This window comes from Stegodyphus dumicola, chromosome 1 (genome assembly GCF_044657685.1).
Source record: "Stegodyphus dumicola isolate Sdum_Otavi_A_Nest chromosome 1, ASM4465768v1".
NCBI lineage: Eukaryota > Metazoa > Arthropoda > Arachnida > Araneae > Eresidae > Stegodyphus > Stegodyphus dumicola.
The window spans coordinates 69,589,461-69,603,783 of record NC_140768.1 but is presented as its reverse complement, the minus strand read 5'-3'; positions in this window follow the sequence as shown (position 1 = coordinate 69,603,783).

Genomic DNA, 14,323 nt, shown 5'->3' with positions numbered 1-14,323 from the left:
CAGATTGGAACTTAAGGCCAAGAATTAATTTTTCATCCGATGATTAACCTAAATTATAATATAGAAAGAACTCGAAAATCTTCATAGCATAGGACCTGAGCCTGTGCAGATTTTTAGTTTTCCATGAAATGAAAATCATTAGATTCAGACTAAAGAAAGGAAGAATAACAAAAGATAAATTAAAAAAAATAACTAAATAAAAAAAAAAAGTGCATTAAAGCATTTTTTTTAAGTGGAAAAATACATTTTAGATGTCTTTTAATTTTATATAAAAAGCATACAGAAAATTATTTTCTGCCTTTTTTTAAATATCTGTTTACAGCAGTTTGATTTAAAATTTTATGATATTGTAGTTTGAGTTCCCTTTTCTCAGGACTATTCAATTTAATTAGAACTTCTTAGTGACAGAAAAGTGTTGTTGAGTATGAAAGCTAAAAATTCCAATACTTGTTATAATTGTACAGCACTTATTGCTAAGCAGAAATGTGGTATGAAATGTAGTTTCAAATACTGAGAACCATAGCAATATACTGCAGCCCATTGCTGCACAAAAAAGTATGGTATCCATTAGTCAAACAATCCCTTTCACTATGTACAATAATTCCTTTTCCCAAAATAATTTAATGGCAGATAGATATCATTTGCTTATCACCAGTCCACGTAGATTCCTTCATTCAAAACAAGTTGATCTACAATGCTTGTCATGATGTAAGATTACTGTTTTAAATGTACACATTTTAGTGCCTTGTTAACAGAAAAATAACTGAAATCCCTATTGTTATCTGGATGGATTAAACAGTGCAGAATTAATATTTAGCTTATTAATATTAATATTTTTGAAGTTGAACGATTTCTGACAAAATATTCAATTGGCAACACATAAAAGTGACTATCAATAGAATATGGTAGATGTTTCAATACTCAGTAAGAAAATTTGTTGCCAGTAATATCCAAATAAAAAATCATGAAAGCCAGGCTATACAGGGTGTGTGAGTACAGCGGGGACAAACTAAGCTTAGTACAGCAGAAATTGAGAAGGGAAAAAAAAATTCATCATTAAAGAAAGTGTTTGAAATTAATATCCCAAACTGTGATGTTGGCGTCACATCTCCAGTGCATGGAAGATGCATGACACACGGTTCCTGCATCCTGATCTGGGGTCATAACTTCGAACACCTTCTTTGATGACAACTGTTGTCTATTTTTGTTATGATTTTTTGATTTCTGCTGTGCTAAGCATAATAAACATGTCTTCTGACTCTGTTCATGTTCTCCCTATCTTGTGAATTGTGTCATCACTACCACGCCAGGAAGGCATTTTTGATCATGCGATTTTCCATTGTCTAGACGTACCTTCTCTCTGCTGAAATTTTGTCATCAATGTACTGATACAACCTGTATAGATTCAAATGTTTTGTAAAAACGTTTAATTATTACTTCTGAATTTAATAAAAATATCTTAATGGGAGACTTATAAAAGTTAAAATAAAAGTATAAATTCATTATCGTAAACATAATTCTCCCCCTTAAAGAGTATGTTTTGTAATAAGTGGGCGATTAACAAAATGAGCTACATTTGTTTATTGTTAGTTTAGAAGACTATTGAGTGACATGGTGGAGTACAAGAAACAGAAATACTGCACCATTTTTCAATATAACAACTTAATCTCTAAATAATTTTCTGAATGTGTGACACAACATTCAGTTTTTTTTTATGATAGAATTTATTTATTTTAAATTCTTGTCATAGAACTGCTGTTTGCAGCAGACAATTAAAAACTTTTGTGCACAGCAGACAATTAAAAACTTTTGTGCACAGCAGACAATTAAAAACTTTTGTGCATGCATTGCTGTGTCACGAATGAGAAAAATGCCTTTCCTCTTTTCCACAGGCTTATGTAAAGACATGTCTGGCATTAAGAAGCAGTGCTTTTGGTTATGCCACTCGCAAAACTAATATAATGGTGAAAATATATATTTAGTTGTTTCTTGTACAATGCCCTCTTATGAGAGGTTATCAGCATATGCAACGTCATTGGTCTGGTAGAAAATAGTATGATCAGCAAAAAACAACTAAAATAACGATCCATTTGAAAATAAATCCATAAGGAGATAACAATTATTTAATTTTTGAATACTGACAATACCAAACCAACATATATTCAATGTAAGATAAATTCACAAGTAATAGGGCTGGCTGGCTGTATTTCATTTCAGCAAGTTAGTAAGTGTACTCATTAAAGAGTGTTTTGCTGGCAAGAAGTTCAAAATGGCCTACGAACATGAAAAAGATGGTGCATCGTTAGTTACAAAGTCCAACTGGCCTTCCCCCCAGCATTATACAAGAACTGATTCACTTATATTAATATTGTGGGTTCACTCACCTATATTAATATTGTAGAGACTACATTAAAAATTAAATATTTTCAGTCCAATTAATTATACTAGTCTACTAATTGAAAAATATTAAGATTTTTTATTAATTCTTCATTATACAGAAGTTTTTATTTTTCGGCAATTTCCCTATTTGCAACACAGGTTAAAATTTCCATCTGTTGATTATTCTGTGACCTACATAAAAATAAATTATGCTAAGAATATAAAGATTTAGTTTTCATATCAGTAGAAAGTTTAAAGAGATTTCATCTTCACTAGTAGGAAAACAGTATTAGTATATAATAACATAAAATGTGCCATCTCTAGCAGTGCAGCAAAACAGAATGGATTTTTTTTCAGGTATAAACTTGGAACTGTTATATTATAAGGTATTTTCTTCCTTCTTGCTGCATGCCTTCATGGTGTAACTGGAAGCATGCACAATGTGTATTCAGGAAGTCCAGAGTTCAAATCCCAGTGAGTGCACTGCATATTTCTTCTGTTTCCTGATGAAAAAAATTCTTTAAGACTAAGATACTTTAAGATAAAAAAAATTCTTTAAGACAGTGCTGCCCAAATTAAACGGTGGTGGATGATAATGTGTCACCATGATGATTTGGCAGTTTAATCCCCTCATCCCCAGTGACTCTTTAAAAGGGGGAGTATATAAGATACTTTCTCCCTCCTTCTTGCATGCCTTCGTGGTATAACTGGAAGCACACTCAATGCGCATTCGGGCGATCTGCAGTTTGAATCCCAGCGAGGGCATTGCATATTTTTTATGTCTCCAGCATCAAAACACCTAATAACTCTGCTATATATTACAAATAAGAAGTATGAAGGAGGCCAGAATTATGAAATATTAAACAGACATTAATAAGAACACAGTATGATCTCCAACTGAATATTTTCAGTTAAACAGTACAAATCTCATTTATAAGTATCAACATGTGCAGACACACTGTTCTCTTGTCAGACGTGCAGACTCATTTTTTCAATCAAACCGGTTTGCAACATACATTTTCCAATTCCAAAAATGTTCGTGATTTTATTAGTTCAGCTTAAATTTCATTATTCCCCCCCAAGTACTTTTTATGTAATCTGAAATCATTGGTTTTACTTTTAATTACCCATTTAAAAAAAAGGGTTTTGACTAATACTACTGCCATGCATGTGGGAATAGACACATCTAAAGATGCTATGATCCAGTTTTCCAGTGGGCATCAAATGCAACTGCTGGTCATCTGGTGCACTAAGCACAAAGCAAGATTAACACAGTTCTCTTGCATTTCTGGAATCATTAAACGGGGTGAGCTTCATGTTATGTACTTGCTGAAGATGTTTAAGGACTTGTGATCTTGTGTATTAACTTTGTCCGTGGAAGAAGTAAAATACTCATGCACTTTTCAGAAATTACATTCTGATGACTCTCCTTGTATTATTTTATCAAAAAAACTTAATACATTTGTGATGTGTAACTTTTGTTACTGCAATGTTTTGATTTTGCATAGTAAAGGGCCAATGCCCTAAAACATGTGTATGCAAAAACAGATGAAGATAAAAAGAAATTTTATTTACGTTTAGAAGTTACTCCTTATAGTAACCTTATTACATAGTGTGTGAATTTTCAGTTAACATCATGCCTATTTTAATGGATTCAACAACTGGAGATTTATTTTTCACTCCTATTTCTTTAATAGTATTTTTGTTCTTGCACATGAATATTTCTTATTGATTTCTCTGTCGGGAAATATTTTTCTAATAAAACTGCACACATAACTGGAAGCATTCAGTGGTAGATTGGGCTCAATGTAAATTGTATTGAGAAAAATGAAAAAAAAAACGTTCTGAGGAAACAAATGATCAAAATGTTTTTAATGCAAAAACCCTATTTTCTATCCTTTTATTTGAGCCCAATCTGCCCTTGAATGCTGCAGATTTATTCTGGAAGCTCGTTCACTACTTTGCTAGCTGCATATATTAAATACTTTTATGTATGATATATTTTGTATTCATTGCTTTTAAAAATTTTTAGATTGCTTTTTCAGGTATAAATTTAAAAGCATTTATATTTTATTTTTCATAAAAAGAATACCCTTTTTGAATATTTTAATTGTTTTAAAATTATTTTTATCAGTGAAAATTTCTCCTGATTTTTGAATTTGGCATGTCTGCTTTTTATAAACCCACTAGCTGGGGTACCCGACTTTGCTTAGGGAGTTGATATGAGATTGTGTGGTAGTTGGAATAAAAGGATAAACTTTAAAATATAAGAAGTAAAATTCTTTTATTGAAACCATAATCTATTTACAATACTTGCTTATAATCATTTTTCATTTTGTTATCCGGGGTACATATGTACAATTTTCGAATTTCCTACTCAAAAGTAAGCTGCGTATAGCTGACCGTGAGAAAAGCAGGAGTCTTTGAGGTTGATGCTGCAATGTTTTAAAAGTTTGTCCTTGCCTTTTGTTAATTGTAAAACTATAGGCTGATTTGATTGGAAATTGCAGTCTTTAAAATTGGAATGGCAGTTCAGTAGATATCAGTGGTATTCTGTGGGGATAAATACTGTGTGTCCTTTCCTAAGTTAGGCTTCATTGATGCTATTTAATAACTCTTTGACATCATCCTGGTTCCATTATAGTTTTGGTGATTTGAGATTTCTGAGTAGTACTTTTGTAGATCCAGTTTTCAGTCGAAGGCAGTGTAATGGCATTCCTGATACTTGCAAAGAGTTTAAAAATTTTGTAGGGAAGTAAACACTTTCTTCAACGTTTACCATCGTGCCAGTCGATTTGTATATTCTCTCTTCATGGGAATTTTCTTTTGAATATTAAAGTTGATTTTGTTGACAATATTTTTTTTAGTTGCCAAAATTGCCCTTTGAAATAGCGACTCCGGATTGCTATAGTTGTGAACAATGTTTCAATAAATTTGGTCGATGAATTTGTTTTTAGTAGTGGCTAGATTGCAGAAATCACAGTTGAATTCAATTCAATGAGGCTGGTCATCTGGTCAGTAGGGTATGTGTCTTCGCCTATTTGTAAAAGATTTTGCTCTAAATGTGCTGTTTTTTGTCTCATATTTTTTGTTAGTCGCAGTATTTATATGTGTGGCCAGAGATGTGATTTTTTTTTTAACATGCATTGATTTCATCTGCTGGTGTTGACTTGGGAATAACTGGACGTTTGTCGAAAATCTCTTGAGAGTATAAGTAGAGTTCCTCCCAAGACTTGTAGTGCATTCGTCCCAGAAGATAATATAAGCTTGTTTTAGAAGTTCACCCCATCCAGATGCTCTTGAGATTTTACATACCAGGAATTGTTCTTCGGCTATATTTCAACGGTAGTGGTAGGGCGGAATGGGCAGTTTGTCCTCCTTTCATAAGTGTGGCGGCAATGCCAGATAATGCCAGTGCCTGTGCGATGTGTTGTTTAGCATGTATTTCTGCTAGCAATAGATTTATTAGAAACATTTTACTAGATGACACCTTTGGATTCCAAGTAAATAATTCTGCCAGTGTTGCTGTTGATCCGGTCCATGATAACATTGTAACTTTTTTAGGAGTGATTTGTTGTGAGCAATATATTGTAGTTCATTGATATTGCAGCTTTTTTCCTTTATAATTTCGAAGTTTAGCACACTGAAAGCATCTTGTTGTGGTGCTGACATCCCAAGTTGTACTAAGGTCTGTTTTTTCATTGCTAAACATTTATCTTCTAGGCGAATGAGTATTTCATCGAAGATGTCGTTGTTGAATTCGATGCCCAGTTCTGGATGAGATTGTTGGATTTGATACAGTATGTCATCACTTATATTCTCATTGAAGGAGTCCCATAGCTGTTTTGGATTCGATGGTTACATGTTGTTAGAATTATGGTGAATAAGTCTCTGATTTGTTCAGCTGAGACTGAGTGAGGCATCTTGTAGTGTTAATTTCCAGTTGTTCTAAGTGTTGGCATGCTTCTCTGCACGTCTGGCATAGGCAATCCTCAACAGTCTTGAGATCTGCGAAATTTGTTGGTCCTCATATTTTGTGTAACAACAATCTGCGTTATTCAGAATGTACAGTGTATACACGGCCTAGTGCATTAGTTTTCATGATTCATGGATGATCCTCTACTGGAATTCCTTGTTTTCATCATTTAAATATTTTTCTTGTTGTGCTCCACATATATGAGTAGGGAGGTTGACATGTAGTAATGTTTTTGCGAATGAATCCATTTAGCACGGTTGGAAGAAAGCTGTTAATGTGGTCCGCTTGAAATTTTTCTGGCGGTATCTTTTGTGAAGTAAACTCTCTGTCCATTCTCCAAATCTACTGCTAGATGTTGCACAGTTGGTTCGTGTTTAGGAAAACCGAACATTTTGCAAAGTAGTGGTTATAGCATAGTACTAGCCATTGATTATCTATTTCTAGTTTGTTTCTGTCTCGTATTCGTATTTTTGCTGTGAAGCCACCGTTTTTGGGTAATTTTTGCTGTGAAGCCACTATCTTTTGTATTTGGGATAGCCATCATTTCCCATTTGTGTGTCGTCCAAGTATGGTTTTGGGTATCTTTATGTACATTTTCCATCACTCATGCATGGCGAATTGGGGTTTAATGGCCTGTGAATCATGTTTTCCACAACTATGTCATACAGTTGCGGATCTTTTTGTGGATTGGGAAATTCAGCTTAGATGATTTTGTTGATATCCATGGGATCAATTCTATTGTGTAGCCATATGAGATTATGTGAGTGAGGCAGTTGTCGTTTTTTTTTTTGCCATTCGATTGTGTACATCCAGCATCTAACGGTTCTAAAGATGTGGTATTTTGTGATGCCCCCCCATACAAAAAAGGCTTCGAATGGTCCACAATGTTTCAGAACATTCGAAAATATTCTGGAATGTTCCTGAATGTTCTAGAAGGCAAAACTTCCAACTCTTATGTTTTCAAAAGCACGTCCTTCAGATAAAAATGGGAACCTTCTGCACGGATGGAACATAGAGAGTTACCATACCATATAGCTCCTTTGATCATACCAAGACTCGTTTCGAAGTTTTAGCGGCATGCACACTGTACACTTACTTTTATAATAGATATTGATTTGTGTTTTGAAGGAAAAGATGAAACTAAAAATTTAGAGCTAGTATATTGATTTGAACCTAAAAAAATTACATCTTTCAGAAAAATTGTAAGAATAATTGCTACAAACGAGTGGCAAAATGCATTTTTCGAAGTGAAATTTTTTGATGTACTAGCATCATTTAAATTTTACTGGAGTACACTGCATTATGTTCGACTTACAATACTGAAAAATAAATCTTTCAGTAATTACACTAATAAAAATCTGTGAATTGCAGCTGAATTCAATTATTAGAACTTTCTATCACATAAGACACACATTCTATCACATAAGGATTTCTATGATATATAGTAAACATAGTTATGTTTACGAATAAATCTGTAAGTATATTAAGGATGGAAATTGACTAAAGATTCGATGTATACGACTTTCTGTTGTATGTGGCTTGAAGAATATTTAAAAATTAAGTACATCATCAAACATATTAAATCTTTATATTATTTCTATTTCATCCACTTAATATTATCTCTCATGTTAAGAGTTTCCTGATAAACATTTTCATAACTCTCACACTGGCAGGGAAAAAAATCAGTAGAATACCAATAAATAAATAAATAATAATAAAAAAAAAACAATGAATTCCATGGTTATAGCTTCATAGACTTTAAAAAACTATCCCTAGTTTATAACGATTTTCTGCTACATATTTCCACAGGAAATGTTTTCAAAGATTTTGAAGGTCTGCCTAGCAGCCTTTCTTTTAAATGAATTTAATTACTGATATAATTTTTTATTTAAAATAATTTTGGGTTTGTAAAATATCTTTTCTTGATTATATCATCACTTGTATGAAATTTGTTTCTCAGATATGTCAATCCTAGACCTTTAAAGATCCAATGCCATAGCCATAACAAAATTCTTTAATTTATTAGCTGAATATGCAATGAAGGAAGGGTTAATTTTTACATGAATATGAAAACTTAAAAAATGAATGATGCAAGATTTGAAGAAATAAAATGTTTTTATAATAATTTATACACAAAATAATTTAAAATGTTTAAAATTAAATCTTATTTTCTTTCTCATTTAATCTTAAAAAAGAACTATATTTAATGACATTTAGCATTTCAATATGAGAAATTAAGGTTTCCTTTGAAAAAAACATGTAAAGGGTAAAAGAGAAAGTAAAAATTCAATTAAAAAAGTATGGGCAGTAGCATAGTGTGATAGATTGATAGACAGAATTTTTTTAATGAAAAATTTTCCTGCCATAATAGTTAACGTTTTTACTTGAAGTCACAGAAGTCAGCCAATGTTGAAAGAAGTTATTTGACATTATGTGGCAGAAAACAAAAGCTGAACCTTTAATCAATTCTGTGCAGTATCGTGCCACATTTGATGACCATGCTCACAAATAATGGCCATTTGTAATTACTATATGCCAGTGAAAAAATGTACCTGTGTTGGGAACAAAATGTTTTGCTATGAAAAAACTCATACTTTTCTCTGAAAACTGCATTGTGCTATTCCATATATATTTTGATTATTGAATTTTTACATCTGTTACTTTTGGATGGCTTTGTATTTGCATTGAGAGAAAGAGCACATTTATTGACACTATCAAGAGGCATATACTTGTTTTTCACTACAAATATTATTTGTTTGAGATCAACAACTGCTATAACGTCTAGGTTTTTACTAGGCTATACTTGTTGCAGGCAGTTCCATTTAGAGAGTTTAATACTGCATTATATTCCATTATTTGTCTTTCAAAAACAATTAAATAACTAGCTCTAGATAGTTTAATACTGCATTATATTCCATTATTTGTCTTTCAAAAACAACTATATAACTAGCCATATTTAGAGAGAGTTTAATATTGCATTAAGTTTCATTGCTTTTCTTTCAGAAACAACTGTTTTAAATTTTGAAATGCACTCTACAAGAAATTTAAAGGTACAGGGGTTGTACAAAAATATGGAAACACCTTTAAAAAAACATGTTTCTTTGCTTAATATGGTGTAGGAAACCCGTTCGCGTCCAAAACAGCTTGCTGTCTTCTCGGAATGGATAAATACAGTTCCTGTATGTTTGCCAAGGGAATATTATACCATTCTTCCTGCAAAACGGTGGCAAGTTCAGATAACGATGTTGGCGGGGGATAACGAGAACACACTTTCCGTTCCAATGTAGACCACAAAGGTTCGATAATATTCAGGTCTGGTGACTGTGGTGGCCAGGGGAGCTGGGACAACTCATCCTCGTGCTCAGAAAACCAGTCCTGGGCAATGTGAGCGGTGTAAACAGGGGTTTTGTTGTCTTGGAAGACACCATCACCATCGAGGGAACAAAGTTTGTACCATGGGATGAACTTGATCGGCCAAAATGTTCACATAAGTCTTGGCAGTCATGTGCCCTGACACAGTTATCATGGGGCTAGCAGAGAACCACGATATGGCTGCCCAAACCATAACAGAACCCCCGCCATGTTTCACTCTTGGCAACAAGCAGTCTGTATTATAGGATTGAGATGGCGTTCTCCAGACGTAAACTCGGCCAGAAGTGGGAAACACTGTGAAAGAAGACTCGTCAGACCATATTATTCGCTTCTACTGCTCTATAGTCCAGGCTTTATGACTTAAACACCACCTTTTCCTGTTACGGGCATTAGCATCACTGATGAGTGGCTTCTCAATTGCAGCACGGCCAACAATTCCCTGTTTATGAAGCTCCCTTCTAATTGTTTTGGTACTCACAGGGTTCGGTAACACAACATTAATTTCAGCAGTAACTTTTGCAGCTGTGGTCTTCCTATTTTTTGTCACAATTGCCCTTAATGATCGTCTTGTCACAATCACTCAGGACACACTTTCGTCCGCGCTGTGATTTAGCAGATGATGTTTTTCCGCTTTTCAAATATGCGGAATAAATCTTCGATACAGTACCTCTTGAAACACTAAACACCTCGGCTACCTTGCTTACGGAAGCACCTACCATACGTGCTCCAACAATTTGCCCACGTTCGAAGTCTGTTAACTCTGACATAATGCAATGACAACCTCACATAACAGTACTCCGACAACAACTGAACTGTTTAGCACATTTACGAAGTTGTATAGGTGGCATCAGTAGTCAAAAACGCTAGAGCCACCTACATATTTCATTAAAATCAATCTTTCTTTTCAAACATGCATTTCACAAGGTGTTTCCATATTTTTGTCCATCCACTGTATATTTTAATTTTTATAGCATTCAGGTTGCACAAATCAATATAATGCATGGCTTATGTATGTTATATGATGCATTTTGAATATCGTTTATATATGCTGAAAGAGAGAATCATTTATATATGCTGATGAGAAGAAACCACACGTGATCTTACTTAATGTTACTTGTCCATAAAAAAGTGCACATTCCTCATTGATTGACTACATTTATAATGATATGGTGATTCTTTCCAGGCAATATGTTTTCAGCAACACTGGTTTTATAGGATCCCCAGCAGTGCAACAGGCAACAAATTCAATATGTTTCTTTAAAGAAAAAGTGATTTTTATCAGTAATAAAATACATTGAATATTTTTTATTTTGTCATACACAGACATCACATAATTCTTTTGTAGAGCACTTTTCTATGAATGCTTTCGTGGTAAAATGATTTACTTTACATATAAAAACAAATAGGGCTGGCCAGTGGTGTTACATCACAATTTTCATCTACACAGTGTCACAGTACTTGCACTGAATAAGTTAGCTGTTGATAATAATTCTTTATTTTTCATACACTTTTACAAGTATTAAAAATTTTCTGTATGATAACTTATTTAAAATATAAATAAAATTCAAATAACAAAAGCTTGGTTGAGGAATGAAAAAAACATTTGTTATTTTTCTTCTGTATATTTCATCAGAGGTCATTTCTGTTGTTATGGAATTAAAATAATTGCACTTTTATTGAAGACAAAACTAAGCATGCAGTTAGGATAAGAACAATGGCACATCCTTTACAGTACTACTGTTAGTAATACTTGTCAAACCAATAAGCTTATGTTCAGATTAGAAATAAAATGCTATATATTCAAATTTGAGCTCCACTAATGGCTAAATGAGTAAGACTTCAGAAGATAGTACTTTGGCCAGAATTCAAATCCAACTATACAGTTTAACTACTTGGGCATTTTGTGGTTTTCCCTATGTATAACATGAATGTGAGCCAGAAAAAGTCCTTCATAAAAGCTTTCTTCCCTTTGGATAGCTTAGTGTGCATTGTTGTAATTTGATAAATCCAATCCAAATATTATGTATTGAAAAACCTCTTTCCCCCTTTATATTTTACTTGTGGATAATTGGTTAAAAGTTATATATGTGGTGGATACTTGATAACTTGTTGATAACTGATAGAACTAAATTTAGGTATTTTCGATATCAAACCTGTCTGTCCTCAGTAGAATTTCCTCATTACCTCTATCAAGTAAATCTAAATTTGGTGGACTATAAAAAATTCCAGTCCTGTTAATTGTAGAACTGCTCATCCAAACGAATAGTGATGAACTGTGAATCTATCACTCTTAAGATGCAAAAATAGACTTCCCATTAAGCACTCTCAAATAACTATCTCTTTAATAACAAGTCTCTCAGTATATATAAGCTACGAAATATATTAGTGCTTGTTTTTCTTTTTTCTTTATTGCTGTAAAATAAAATATATCATTATTTAATCATCTTTGGACACATAGTCTTTATAATATTCACAAAAAGTTAAGAGTTTTAATTCCAGTTCTATTTTTGCTTATTGCTAGCTACAGCATTCAAATAATATTCTGAATCATGTGTGCCTTCAACATTAGGCTTTCATTAGCTATAACATTAAACTTTGCTAAGGATCATCCACTTCTGCCAACTTTTGAAGATGCAATAATTATGTCTCTGCTGTCAAGTTCGTAAAAGAACAGCAGTATTTTGTTGTTTCAGTATTGTTACAGCAGTATCCGGATGTTGCTCAAGATAGAACTATTATTTTAAATTAACAATAACAACAACAACAACAAAGCTATTTATATATTTTTAAGTGACATATAGGAGGATTTTCAAATTTCCTTAAAAGATATACCAAAATGCTTAAAAACTTATGCGAGTTGTCATAGGAGGATGCAGTTTGCACCAAAATTCATGCCATGAAATCACATTTCATTTTTGCCAACAAAGAAAGGTTTTAGTTCATAATTTCATCGATAGATGTCATTGTATATCTTCCTATATTTCAGGTGACATTTAATAAAACAAGCTTGCTTAAATGCCATACAATTACCTCATAATGTAGTTGTTTACACTATTAAATATTCATTGTGTCACAACATTCAGGAAATCATTTCTGCAAGTTGTGTGATCACATTTTTCATGAATGCATTAAGCAGTATCTGAGCCTATAGAAGTGACTCCGTAAAACAAAACTATAATATTTAATTATATATAATATTGTAATACAGTAGGCCAGGCGGTAAGAACAAGTGATTAATAAATCGCACACAGCTAATTGATATTATAAGGAACTATTTCACAGGAGTTGCTATATGAAGAAATGTATCATCTTGCATAAAAGTCAGTCTTGTATGAAATTTCATTCTCTAAAACATGGTAGTATATTTTCATGTAACATTTTACTATTAAGAAGCTTTTTTTCTAGCCACTTGTTGCATGTGATTCTTCAAAACGGATGGGTCAATGATGGCACATGCTATCCCACATTGACTCGCAGCAAGTTTAGTAACTTCTCTGTGTATGCACAGATTGTCCTTTGCCTGATCTGATATCTGTGGAAATTAACATTTCTGTGCAATGAAAAATGCACTTCATATGTTCAACATATTTAGAATTCACTGTGGCTCATTAATAACCCTTTCAGAGCTCATGAATTTGATTGCTTCCACATATGACTGCAACTAAAGTGGTGCCTGCAGCATGTAGAAGTGCAAAATCCAAAATGCTGACTAAGTAGATTTGTGGTTCTTGTAATTTTTCTAAACGCTGTTTAGCAAATGTTGCGGTACAAACTCCATCTATTGCTGCTATACAGTTTGCAGAGGATTTGGCCAACAATGATCTGCTACTGCAACCTCGAAGGTGGAGGACAAATTTCAAATAATTTTTTTCCCATTAAATGTTAGATGAAGGATAGGATTACAGGGAAATGCTGCTTATTGACAAAACCATGAACTCTTTTTTTTGGCCTTCCTAAAAAAATCCAATTTTATTACACAAATTTTTTGTGCAAACCACATGCTCCTATGATAACATTCACTTTTAATAAATTTTTGAAAAGTAGTAAATTTTTATGCATCCTCTAGCTAGCTTTAACACTGATAGTGTGAGCTGATGGTTTAGATGGAAATTTGTTATCCCCCTTGTCTAGAATCTATTTATCAGGTCTTCTTTTCTTCATGTTTAACCATTGTAATGTATGTACACTCTCATAATCGAATACAAATCCTAATTTACAGTCCATACTATTGTAAATGTTATTTTTAATCAATATTTTGCAAATGGGTTTTTAAATTTTCAAACTTTGTCTACATTTAAAAATAAATAAATAAATAACACAGTGGATAAAGAATATACAGCTTGGATGTTAGCTACGGAAAAATGCCTGTAAGTGAAGAACAAAAATAGAACTGAAATATGAAGAGCTCAAAAATAAAGAAAAACCTATTATGTAATGAGTTGTTACTCCAAAACTTCAGATAATAAGTAATTGCTGTAGGCAAAACTGAAATAAGCATTTGCATATTAATAAACAACAAATCTTACTTTAGTCTGAAAAATCTTCAATGACCTTTCTCTAACAGAAGGGAGTTATCTTCCCTTGTGCTATAGAATG